The following is a 13,661-nucleotide window of genomic DNA, read 5'->3' on the forward strand; positions in this document are numbered from 1 at the left end:
TGCAGTAGTTCCGTTGTGTCATTTGGGATGTGTGTACAAAATTTCAGGTCATTCAGACGTGGTTAGGTTGGGTTTTTTATCAAAAGCGGAGTTCGGAAGATTTTGGAAACTTAGGCTTGAATCTGATGTGTTTTGGTTGATTCGATGTTGTTCGAGGTGTTTTGAAGGTTGGTACAAGTTTGAATAAGGTTATGGGATATGTTTGTGTTGTTAGTTGAGGTCCCGGGGGCCTCGGGGTGATTTCGGATGGTTGACGGAGAAGTTTAGAATAATGGTGAGCTGCAGATTTTGTTGTCTTTGGTATTTCCGCACTTGTGGATTGGGGACCGCAGGTGCTATGCCGCAGATGCGAGGATGAAGGCTGCAGAAGTGGAAGAAGGTGAGGTAGGTTGTGACCACATAAGCGATTGGGAAACCGCACCTGCGAGGCCGCAGGTGCGGAGTGAACATCACAGATGTGATTTTGGGTCGTTTTAGTGAAAACCGCAGAAGCAATTTATTGACCGCAGATGCGGTAGTTTGACCGCAGATGCAAAAATGTTTGGGTCAGAATGTATATATCTCACCCTTCGCGATTTTGAGAGGGTTTTCACCATATTTCTTTCGGGAGAAAACTTGGGAGAGCTAATTGAAGAGGAAATTCAAGAGGATTTCGTGGATGTAAGATTTTTCGACCCTAAACTTGTTTCTATGATGAATTTTAACATTTATAAGCTTGAAATCCATGAAAAATCAGTAGCAAAAATGGGTAATTAGGGTTTGAGATTAAGAGAACTTTGAGTGGGGATTTGAAGGGTCATTTAAGGTCCGATTTTGATGTTCTTGATATGTATAGACTCGTGGGAGGATGAGGATTCTATGGATGTCAATTTTGTCGGACTCCGGGACGTGGGCCCGGGGGTCGGGTTTGAGCAATTTCGGGATTTTTTATGTAAATTGGATATTTTCGAGTGGGCTTTGTTACTTTAGCATATTTTAATGGTTATGTACTGATTGTGGTTAGATTTGGATCATCCGAAGGTCGATTCATGTGGGCAAAGGCATCGCGGGCTAGAGTTTAGACCGGATCGAGGTGAGTAATGATTGTAAATGTTGTCCTGGGGGTATCAAACCTCGGATTGCACATCGTTGTGCTATATTGAGGTGACCCACACGCTAGATGACGAGCGTGGGGTCGTGCACTGTTGGAGATTGTGACTTAGTCCATCCCAAATGACTTTTTTACTGCGTATTTGATTGAAAACTACTTGCTATCATCATGTTTTGGGTTGAACTCTATATTTGGGCCTCGTGCCAACTATTTGAACCCTTAGGAGATTTTTATTGATATTTCCTCACTGTTTTGACTTTAAACTTGTACTCAGTCTTGCTATATTCTACTATTTCAAAACTCAGTCATGCTTACTCTGCTTTAACACTTGAAATGATATTTTAAATAATATTTTGGGTTGAGCATCATGTTTTACTATTGTCCGAGTGGCTTATGTCATTTTTGACTGAGTAAGGCTGAGGGCCTGTGTTGTGAGGATACTTTTGGGTCAGGCTGCACGTCGCAGCGGTGATACACTGATTTTGATTATGAGGCTGAGGGTCTCAGATATGTACGCCACGAGGTGGCCTGTTGATATGAGGCCGAGAGCCTAGAGATGATGCCACGAGATGGCTTGATATTGCGTTTGGGCTATAAGGGGCCCCTTCAGGAGTCTGCACACCCCCAGTAAGCCCGGGTACCCATTGTGATGTGAGATTAAGCCCGAGGGGCTGGTATTGTTCTGAGATGTTGTCTGAGGGACGGATTTTTTAATATTGTGCCCGAGGGGCGAACCTTATGTGTTTATTTTCCTTAATTGCCTGTCATTTACCTGTTTAATTGTGTATTTGTTGCCCGGGGGCAGTTCTTCTGTGCTTATCTGTTCTAGTTATTTTGCATTCAATTGTTTAACTGTTAATAAGTCATTTTTAAAGAAGTTTAAACTGAGCTAAGATGCTTTAAGAGATTTCATAGCTTAATTGCTTTCTTACTGATTTTGTACTACTTCTATACAACATGTTGATACACTTTTCGTGATTTCTTACCGCTCAGTCTTTATTTATGATTATTACTCACTGAGTTGGAGTACTCACTTTACTCCTTGCACCTTATGTGCAGATTCAGGTATTTCTGCACCCGGTATCGGGTATTGGTTGAGCAAAGGCAGAGTCATTGGAGTTTAGCGAGGTAACTGCCCGACGTCCGCAGCACTGCTTTACTCCCTCTTGATATCATTAGACTGTATTTAGTATTTGCAGAATTTCATTTGTGTTTTAGACCTTAGTAGATGTTTGTGACTTGTGGCACCCCGATGTCGGGTTGTATCTATTTCCGCACTATTTATTGAGAGTTACATTATGCAATATCTGCTTAATTAGAAAGGCTTAGATTGATCTATTGAAATTATTGAAATGGATTTGGGGATTGTGTCGGCTGGCCTTGTTTTCACGAGAGGCGCCATCACGATTAGGTCCAATTTGGGGTCGTGATAGTACATATTGTTTATGTACTCATACTACGCTTCTGTACTTAGTTGTACAGGATCTGAGGCAGGTACATCTGGCTACCAGTCTGGTGCGTGTTCTTGATCGTAGTCCGAGACTTCCACAGTAAGTTGCTCCCTTCCTATGCGGTTCAGCAGCATGATGGAGTTTCTCTATACTTTTGGTTGTCTATTTTATTTCAGACATTAGGATAGATTTATTCTTTTGTATATTCTACTAGATTCCCACATAATTGTTACACCAGGTCTTGGCACACACATTGGTAGACTATTCTTTTGGGGTTGTATAATTATTTTTGTACGTTACTATTTATCACTTGTTTTAATTAAGAAATTGCTGCAACTGTTTTAGTAAAGTAAACCTAGAATTTGTTATTATTTCCGCGTTGGCTTGCCTGACAATGGTGTTGGGCGCTATCACGACCTATAATGAAATTGGATCATGACATAGCACTTTGAGGTAAGTAATTTCTACACAACATGAGTTAAATATATAGATTATGGGTAGATTAACATGTAAAAATTAGTGAAAATCAAGGATTTAGATGAAAACCTAGGTTTTTGATAAAAATGAGATTTGACCACAAAATTGGTTATGGAACTTAGGAAAAATTATATATTTATGTTCCTAAGGCTATGGGCAACAACTTTCTTCGAAAAATTTTGGAATCCGGACACGTGGGCCCGGGAGTGAATTTTAGGAATCTTGCAATTTGGAGTGGGTAATCACTTTAATAGTGGAGATATAAACTTTTGAGCATAAATTGATTTGCTTATGTGATGTTTGACTAGTTTCGAGTCTTTTGGCATCGAATTGGGAGGTCTGAGCGCATTATTGAATTGGGAAGTAGGCTTTGAGACGAGGTAAATCTCCTTTCTAACATTTTAAGAGGGAATTGACCTCATAAGTGAATTAAATAAATGTTTGTACCTAATTGTGAGGGCTACGTACGTACGAGGTGACGAGAGTCTGTATGTATCTACTATTATACTATTGTTCGGATAGTTTAGGACGTATCATGCTATATTTGAAATGTTTGCGTCCTTACTTGCTAATATAATCACCTAAGTCATGTTAGAAATTGATAAAAAGAGTTGTATAAGGTTAATTTCACTTACTTGAAGATTTGAATGGGATACTTGACTATAAATGAGACATTTGTGTTTTTCTTAAAAATAATTGTTATTTGTGGATCGGGCCGAGCACCTCGGTAGTAAATAGATGCATCTATGATTCGCGCTGTTTGACCTTCCGGCAGTACACAGTTTATATATATTGTTGGAACGGGTCGTACGACCTCAGCATAATTTGCGCATGATAATTATTTGGAACTTTCCATGATTTATACTGCTTAAATGCCTTGAAATGTAAACTGTTAAATGATATGACTGAAGTTGAAATCATAATTATGAAAAAAGAACTTATCACTTTCGGTTATTGAGCTTTCAGTATTGTTCATGATATTCATGCTTAGCATAACTCTTTAATTATATTATTGTTAGCCCATAGTAAGTGTCTAAGTCGACATCTCATCACTACTTTTCGAGGTTAGACCGGATACTTACTGGGTACATGTTGTTTATGAACTCATACTACACTTCTATACTTAATTGTACAGGATCTGAGGCAGGTGCATCTAGTTACCCGTCTGGGGCGCGTAGTTGATCCCCACTTCGAGACTTCACAGTGAGTTGCCTTCCGAGCCATTCTGCAGCAGCTGGAGTCTTCCTTATGTTTAACTTTTCTATCTATTTCCTCTCAGACAGTAGGCTAGCAGTATTCTTTTGTATATTTTACTAGATTGCCCAAACACTTGTGAAATCAGGTCTTGGCACACTCACCAGTAGACTTATGATTTTGGGTTGGCTTACATGATTCTGATTAGTACTTATTGTTTCCGCTTATTTATGTTACAGCTGTAAATTTCTTAATCTTTTTAACAAATAAGAAAATTTTACTACTTAATAATTTATTTAAATGGAAAAACACTAGTTGATCGGTATTGCCTTGCCTAACGACGATGTTGGGCGCCATCACGGCCTGTAATGTAATTGGCTTGTGACACAATACACCTAAACAGTTAAACGCTTCTATCATGTGTTTGAACGGTTGTGTGTTTCTTCCCGGCTTTAACTAACCCTTTTTCACTTTGTACCTCTTTTCTTTTTATTCCACGTTTTCTTTCATTTTTTCAATCTAACTTCCTCTCTCTCTCTTTATATATATATAACTTCCTCTCCATCTCTCTCTCTCTCTATCTATATATATATATATATATATGTACTTTTTTTTGCTCGCTCTTTGTTTTGCCCTTTTGTTTTTTTGTCTCAGTTTATTTATGGCTATGATCGCATCATATATGGATTGCCTATGTATCATGATGTCGCATGAATCAGATCATCACGTAGTTTAGAGAACAAATGGCTCCTAATCATGAAAGAATATCTTGGATTTTGGATTTTTTTTAAAAAAAAAAATCTCTTTGTTGTTCTTTTTGAAAGAAAGACTTCTAAAAATTCCTTTTCCTTTTTTTTGAATTTTTGAGAATTTCAAAAGTATAAAGAAAATATTTTTGTTTGAGTTTCGATTCTTTTTATTTTTCTAAAAATGAAAGAAAATATCTTTCAATTTTGAATGGTGCCTCTGAATTTTCGAAAGAGAGAAATCTAAGAAAATATTTCGAATTTCTGAGTTTTCTTTTTAATTTCCAAAAGTGAACTTCTGAAGAAAAGTGAAAATATTTTTTGGACTTCAATTTTTCAAATTTTATGACATTTACGAAAGAAAGACTTCTAAAGAAGAAAAAGAATATTTTTGGATTTTTGTTATTGATTTTTTTTATTTTTGGGAAAAATACTTCAAAATAAGTGAAACACATATTTTGGATTTTGATTTTCTTGATTTATTTTTATTTTTTTTCTTTTTCTCTCGTATGAAAGACTTCGGAAAGAAGGAAAATATTGTAGGGTTTAAAAACTTTTTTTTTGAATTTTCTAAGGAAAGACTTCTAAAGAAAGAATTAAGAAAAATAAAAATATTTTTGGATTTTCTTTTGAAAATTGGGGCCAGACCCAATGAGGTTTGTCTACGTATTTCATATCCAGTGAGAATCAGACCCGCGTAGTTCGGTAAGTTTTGACATAACAGGAAAAAATATGACTTTTGAAAACATTGGCTTATTTTTAAATGACTTTTCTTTTTCTCTCTTTTTTTCAAAATTCCGGCAGTGTTTCGAAGTTTTTCAAATACCTGAATTTCTCAGAACCGGGTAAATTTTCTCTTTCCTACCTCACTCTTAGTTTTTTCTTGATTTTCTTTCCCTACTCTAGAAGTCGGTCAACATGCAAGCTGAAATAAATAATTGCACAAGTAGCACGTAAAATGTATCAAGGTGGTCTTTTAATTTGGGTACCTATCTTAGACGGACCCAACCCCTGTATTGAGTCCCCAGAATAAAATGCACATGATGCAAATAAACGTTCATACTAGGGATCCCGCATGAGGCTATGTTATTCTAGGTTTGAATCCTGGGGTGTGTTGTTCTAGACCTAGCTTACCCGAGCGGACAACTCGAGCCAGGGGGAGAGGGTAACGTACCGAAACTAAAAGGCTATCCGGGTTTATAACTGATCTGATCCTCGTTCTAAATTAGGGATATGACACTCTAACAGAAAAGAAGCCATACCAGTGTGCGTTTCCCAGAAGATTTAGAAGATTCATAGAGATGAAGGGTTTCATAACAGTTTATATATACAGTTCACAGAATATCAAAGCGGTAAATGAGCGGTAAATGAGCGGCAATTAGCTCATTAGCCCAAACATGTAATATCAGACAATTTACAAAAGCCAAGTATAACAGTTATCTAAGCTCGAATTTTGAACCCTGAACCAGAGATTCTGGATCTTTTCCTCAGTAGAGTCGTTAGAGCTGTCACACCTTATTTTTCCGAAGAATAAGGGTAGGGAGTTTTTCCAATTAAAGTGACATTATTCGAAATGGGATTATTTATTTTAATTAGAGTCACCACTTGGAATAATTATTATGGTGTCCCAAGTCACCAGTTTATTTTAAAATCCCAAATTGAGTAAGTTGACTCTATTTATAGTCCGGGAATACAGAAGATCGGGGTAAGAAATTTTATTAATCCGGGAGAAGGTGTGAGGTACTCCCTAGTTCCGTAGTTTTAGAATGGTCACTTAAAAATTAATATTTGGCTTAATTATCTGATTATATGTTTTAGACCTATTGTGCATTTTACTCTTTATACCGCTTTTAATTATTTTAAACAAGTATGAAATTTATTTAAACAAGTCACGGTGTCGCGCACTTGTCGTTTTTGTACATATCGCAAATCACGCCGCATGAAATGCACTCACAATTTACAGCATGTGTATTTTATTATTATTTGAAGTTGTAAGGTCAAGTCAGGTAAGCGTTCACTTGAATTTGGAGTTACATATCATGACTATGCTACGGAAACTGTACCCATAGTCACGATAATTTATTACTAATCACGCCTAACGTAAACTACGATGTTCATCTATTATTTATTTTCCTAAAGTTTGAGATTAATGTGAAGTTCTAAAGAGTCATGGAGTTTATTTGAGGAAGAAACAAAATTAACTAGTTAAGAAAGAGATGACTAGCCTATTTACTGGTCTATTTTGTGGTGGGCTTGGCAATTTAAAATTATTTAAGCCCAATCAATTCAAGTGGAGTCACTGTAAATCAATATCATATGACCCTATTAGCCCAAATCCAAAAACCAACTGAAAGTCCAAACCAACCAACTAAATTTACTTTAATTTAACCAAAATCTAGTGTTTCATCAATTCATTTATCAACATACATTAAAGTACTATTTAAATATAACATGCTAAATCATGATAACATTTATATAAGCATACGATTAGAAAAGACTAACATGAAGCTATGTTTTAATATAGATAATTTAATATCCAACGCATTTAACAAATACGATGGACACATTCGAATAATCACGACACATTCATTTTTTGTAAGATAGCACAGAAGAAAACTAAAATCTCTATCATATCAGATGTTAGGAAGAGATTGACATAATGAATCAAAGAATAAAATGAGAGAAATGAACCTTTCATTGTAGCAAAATATTCTCTTTCATATTATAGATCCTTCAAAGCAACTTGTACAACAATAATTCTTTGGAATTTGATGAACCCAAGACTGGAAAAACTCGATTCGGCAACCTCACAAACTCAACTGAAGAACAATGAACAAGCAGTTAAACAAGACTACAAATAGACCTCAACTAGCAGTTAAACAAGACTACAAATAGACCTCAACTGCTCGGAAAGCTTCGAACCTCATTTATGACGGTGCTTTTTCAGATTTGTTCTCTCCTTTCTTTTGTGTATGATGAGTGTTTATATTAGTAAGAGAGAATGAGGAAGAGGAGCCCATGAGAGTAGCCAAAAATGAGTGAATTGTGAGGCCATTCAAAGTGTGTGCCGGTGAGAAGCTACCAGGAAAAGTGGAAATTAGTTAGGAAGAATTTTTGATAAGTGGCCAATTGTGATTGGCTTTTTTTGTAGTATTTTTTTTATAATAATTAAGCAAAATAATCTACTCCTACTAAAATAAGTAAATACAAAGCAAAGTAATATTTAATTCTTAAAGCCTCTAACTTAAAAATTGTACTAAACTAGATAAAACTATACTTTTTGAACTCTTCATTCTTTGTAAATAAAAATAAAACTAATACTTTAAAAAATGTAACTCTTTTTGTAGTTTTCAATTTTCTTCAAAAAAAACCTACAAAAAGGGTAAAACAAAAGCTAAAATATGTAAATTAAACTTAGAATTAGTTACATACTAAAAATGGTAAAAATTTAAATATGGTCAAAACTTAGGTGCTCACAGGAACATCAACAACTTCAACCATAGGAAGGACCATGTCCCCTTTAGAGTGCCCATTAACAAGGTTATAGAATTCATATAGCAATAGGAGGAAAAGAGCCCAGACACAGTATTGTTGTATCTATTAAATGGCAACACCGAGGGAGGGGTTGTTACAAGCTAACCACTGATGGTACTTATAATCAAAATGATAACACTGGTGGAATAGGAGGGGTAATTAGCAACAACAATGCTTTTTCAGATTTGTTCTCTCCTTTCTTTTGTGTGTGGTGAGTGTTTATATCAGTAAGAGAGAATGAGGAAGAGGAGCCCATGAGAGTGGCCAAAAATGAGTGAATTGTGAGGCCATCCAAAGTGTGTGCCGGTGAGAAGCTACCAAGAAAAGTGGAAATTAGTTAGGAAGAATTTTTGATAAGTGTCCAATTGTGATTGGCTTTTTTTTGTAGTATTTGTTTTTTATAATAATTAAGCAAAACAATCTACTCCTACTAAAATAAGTAAATACAAAGCAAAGTAATATTTAATTCATAAAGCCTCTAACTTAAAAATTGTACTAAACTAGATAAAACTATACTTTTTGAACTCTTCATTCTTTGTAAATAAAAATAAAACTAATACTCTAAAAAATGTAACTCTTTTGTAGTTTTTAATTTTCTTCAAAAAAAACCTATAAAAGGGTAAAACAAAAGCTAAAATATGTAAATTAAACTTAAAATTAGTTACATACTTAAAATGGTAAAAATTTAAATATGGTCAAAAATTAGGTGCTCACAGGAACATCAACAACTTCAACCATACGAAGGATCATGTCCCCTTTAGAGTGCCCATTAACAAGGTTGTAGAATTCATGCACATAGCAATTGGAGGAAAAGAGCCCAGACACAGTATTGTTGTATCTATTAAATGGCAACACCGAGGGAGGGGTTGTTACAAGCTAACCACTGATGGTGCTTACAATCAAAATAATAACACTGGGGGAATAGAAGGGGTAATTAGCAACAACAATGGGGATTGGCTAACAGAGTACATGGGAAAAAATCAAGTGCACAAATACCCTCCATTATGAGTTAAGAGCTTTCTTGCATGACCTAAAAATAGCAATATCAAGCAATCTAATGCCCTTAGAGGACATTGTGAATTCAACAGAGATAATATAATGCATAAATAATGGACATCTAATATATGATCCCCTGATATATGAATGCAGGTTTCTCCTAGCAGCACTGGGCCATCCACCGGTAGATCACACATTCAGAGAGGCAAATAGGATGGCGGACTAATTGGCAACAAAGGCAGGGAAGCCAGAATCAACTTTTTGGTAGTTCCTCTTGTGCTTGTCAATGAAGTAGTATGAGCAGACACCCTAGGAACTATTTTTGAAAGAAATGTTAAAAGTTGTAATATTGTAATATAGCTTTGGACTACTCATTGTTTGGTATGATGGGCTTAACTCCTCACCGACCCAATGTAAGAACAAACTTAACTTAGAGCCCTTTGGATTGTTTTTAAAAAAGAGGAATTTTTAGAAACCATTATTGCTTAGTGGATATTAACTTCCTATAACTACCATATACATAATTACTTCTTACATCTACTATTCAGTTATTATACTAGTGTATTCGTTGTGTTCGTGTTGTTGTATTCATGAATACAATAGTAAAAAGTGCCTAAAAATCAGGACAGTCCAGTTGTACGCGCATGTATTCACATGTATTTGCGCCATGTATTCATGAATACAGCAGCAAAAAGCACCTAAAATCAGGGCAGTCTAGTTGTACGCGCATGTATTGACATGTATTCATGGTGTTGTATTTATATATACAGCAGTAAAAAATACCTAAAATTAGGGCAGTCCAGCTTTACGTGCATGTATTCACAGGTATTCGTGCCATGTATTCATGAACACAACAGCAAAAAATGCCTAAAATCAGGGCAGTCCAGTTGTACGCACATGTATTCACATGTATTTGCGCCATGTATTCATAAATATAGTAACAGCAATCATCTTAAAAATAGGTATGTCCAGCTGTCTAAGAAAGAGGAAAAACATAAATAGCGTATTTTATGCCTCAATGGTAGTATATACCATAAGTACTTATTTTGCTATAAAATATAAAAGGTAACTATAGAAAATAATATTTTAAATTGATTTGATTTATAATAAATAGGGTGTATATCTTTGCCATAGGAGGTATCCTTAAAAATAGCTTTTAAGCCTAATCTGTAGCTATAATTCATGGTTTAACGCATTATGTACCTTGCATTTTACACGCATTAAAGATAAATTACACTTTATTTGCGCGTAATGGAGTCTATTTTATGTGTAGGTGAATTGAAGATGAAAGTAGAGCAAAAGGGATACTTAAACGATGAAAGTGTACTCGAGAAAAGTGAAAAGGAGAGACCTGGCGAGGCCAGGCAAAGGCCAGGTTGAAGCGGGCTTTAGGCTGACGCTGTGAGGTAAAATATAGGATGAGGCTAGCATTAGGCTGGCACTGCAAGGATAAGGCCAGGCTGAAGCTGGCATTAGGCTGGCGATGCTAGGCTTGAGGCCAGTTCCAGTTCGAGTTTCGAAGACCTAATTCATTTCCCGACTTGACTAGGATTTGACCTACACATTTAGGTCTTATCCTAAACATATAAATAGATCCAAAAATGCCACTTTGAAGGATTTTTGCAATCGGAGGCAAGGATAGCTCGTGGAACACTACTTGGGAGTTAGAATCATCGATTTCTACATCCCTTTATACTTACTTTGTAATTTAATTATGCAAATTACTTTTGATATTGTTACTATGAGTATGAGTAGCTAAACTCCTAATCTAGGGTTTTGATGGAACTTATTGGAGAATAATTTTCTTGTTACGTTAATATAGATTTGCTATAGTATTCTCTCTATTTGTTCAACTATATGCTTATTGTTGTTGACTGAAGGGCCTTCAATTAACTGTTCCTATTTAGTATGTATTACTTGAGAAAGAGTGCATATTAAGTAGTTGTTGAACAACATCACTCCTAACGTATATGAGGGAACAATACGAAGGGTTTAAAGGTGGGATTAGGGATCTTGGTGCGATCTAAGTGAGTTGTACTTAAGGCTAGCTAGTGTATTTCAGGAGAATATGTCTAGTATATTGTTGTAATTACTCAGGAGAGAGTTACGACAGTCAGAGTACTCATGATAGATAGAGAAGACTTAAACAAAATTATAGGAAACGTAGCGGAAAGGATTCCGACAATAGGGGAACTCAGAACCTTAGATCATTCCAATTCTTGTCTACAACCCGTTCGTAGTTATTATTAACTGCATTTTTATTACGTAATATTTAGTTAGTAAACATCCAATTTATTACTTAAATATTTCTGAAGATTGAATACGTAAATTTGTGTGAGTCCAATAGCTGTGTTTGATAGGTTAATTCCCTGTGGGATTCAACTCCAGACTTGTTAATCAGAATATAATTGCAACGATCGCTTTGTCCTTTTTATGAGGCATAGTTGGGCGTGATCAAATTTTGGCGTCGTTGTCGGGGAATTAGCGGTGTTATTAATTGCAGCTAAAAGAAGTGCTAGAATTCTTAGTGTAGTCAATTTTCTTTATTTTAAACTAAATACATTGAAATTCTAACGTTTGTAGTCTTGGGTGTTACAGATGCATGCCTAGAAACTCCTCAAGAACTAGTGAATTGTTCAAAGTATTATCAGATCCTGAGAAAGTTTTCAACGCATTGAATCGTGCAAACAAGAAAGGCAAACAACAACAGAACTTAATAGAACAAATCGAACCAGACATGGATGACAGAGTAGAAAATTCAAAAAACAGAAACAATGTGAATGACCCAAACAATCAAGGTGTGGTGCCTCTTATGCCAGAAGCAGCATTGTATGACTGGGCACAACCCACCGCCGACAATTTGGCAACCGTAATTTCAGTCCCTTAGATATAAGCGAAATCATTTCAAATCACAAATAACATGCTACATTTGTTGCAGAACAAGGGACTGTTCTCAAGTTCATACGTTGAAGATCCTCAGCAGCATCTGAAGAATTTCTTGTCGATATGTGCCACGCAAAGGCAACCTAATGTGACACCGGAAGCAATAAGGCTGTTGTTGTTTCCCTTCTCAGTGACAGGGGCGGCTCAGACTTGGCTTAATTCACTCCCCATAAACTCCATCACTACTTGGGAGGAATTAGTCAAGCAATTTGTGAGCAAGTTCTACCCACCCAATAAGACTGCTCAACAAATTGATGAGATATTGAGCTTCATATATAAACCAACAGAAACATTGCAAGAAACGTGGTAGAGGTTCATGGTTAAGTGTCCACATCATGGCATTCTAGAGCAGATATTGGGGCAGAGGTTTTACATGGGATTGGCAGACAGCTTAAAGGCTAATGTTGATGCTTTAGCAGGTGGAGCATTTTTTAGCAAAACATTCAGAGAAAGCAAAATCCTACTTGACAAGATGGCCCAAAACTCAGGATGGATGACAAGAGACTCTCCAATCACTCATGTAGTTCACTCAGTGACTTTAGACCCAACTAACTCCATAGCTGAAAATATGGCCACTCTAGTGACACAAATGAGTATTCTCACCAAAAAGATAGATAAATCATACTAGAAGCAGTAGGTACACATAGTTGATGCAACTAATGGGGGTTTATGTACACCATACATTAACTAACCAATTGTTTTCTTGTGGAGTGTGGAAGGTGAAAACCAGCAATATCAGGAAAATATGGACTATGTGACCAACTACGGGGGATAGAGGCAAGGTGGTCATAATTGGGGTCAGCAGAATCAATAATATAGACCAGTTCAGCAGCAGTACAACAACAATCTTGGAGCTATGCGACCATAGGGTCAAGTGGTGCCTTACCAAAGGCAACAGGGTTATAACTAGCAAAACAGCATCTGGATTATCAACAACCTCAATAATAACAGATTGTGAGACAAGATGATGGATTTGCTAAACTTGAGGGAATGCTGAATAACAACAATAGAATGTCGCAACAACTGATAGGGACCACTAAAAAATTAACAGAGAGAGTAGACTCACATGAATCAACTATAAAGGGTATTAAGGTGCAATTAGGCCAGATTTCAATGGCTTTAAATGATCGTCCCCAAGGGACGTTACCTGCAGACACACAAATCAATCCAAAAGAGCAGGGCCCAAAATAGCTTATGGCGGTGAGTCTACGAAATGGTAGAGACCTAGAT

At 36.2% G+C, this 13,661-nt stretch overlaps 1 long non-coding RNA gene across 2 annotated transcripts in view; it reads right to left on the minus strand.

Annotated features, from left to right (window-relative positions):
- Nucleotides 1-8,793, minus strand: part of LOC104244664 (uncharacterized) — a 35,101-nt gene extending 26,308 nt beyond the window's left edge. The window contains exons 1-2 of one of the 2 annotated variants that reach the window (XR_011400586.1): nucleotides 8,436-8,793; nucleotides 7,650-8,036 (exon numbers count right to left, since the gene is read on the minus strand). This is a non-coding gene — a long non-coding RNA (uncharacterized lncRNA). Of the gene's footprint in view, nucleotides 1-7,649; nucleotides 8,289-8,435 lie in introns of those variants that run through there. The other variant, XR_011400585.1, reaches the window with a different exon arrangement.
- Between the last annotated feature and the right edge of the window lie 4,868 nt (nucleotides 8,794-13,661).

This window comes from Nicotiana sylvestris, chromosome 6 (assembly GCF_000393655.2).
Source record: "Nicotiana sylvestris chromosome 6, ASM39365v2, whole genome shotgun sequence".
In the NCBI taxonomy this organism is placed as follows: domain Eukaryota; kingdom Viridiplantae; phylum Streptophyta; class Magnoliopsida; order Solanales; family Solanaceae; genus Nicotiana; species Nicotiana sylvestris.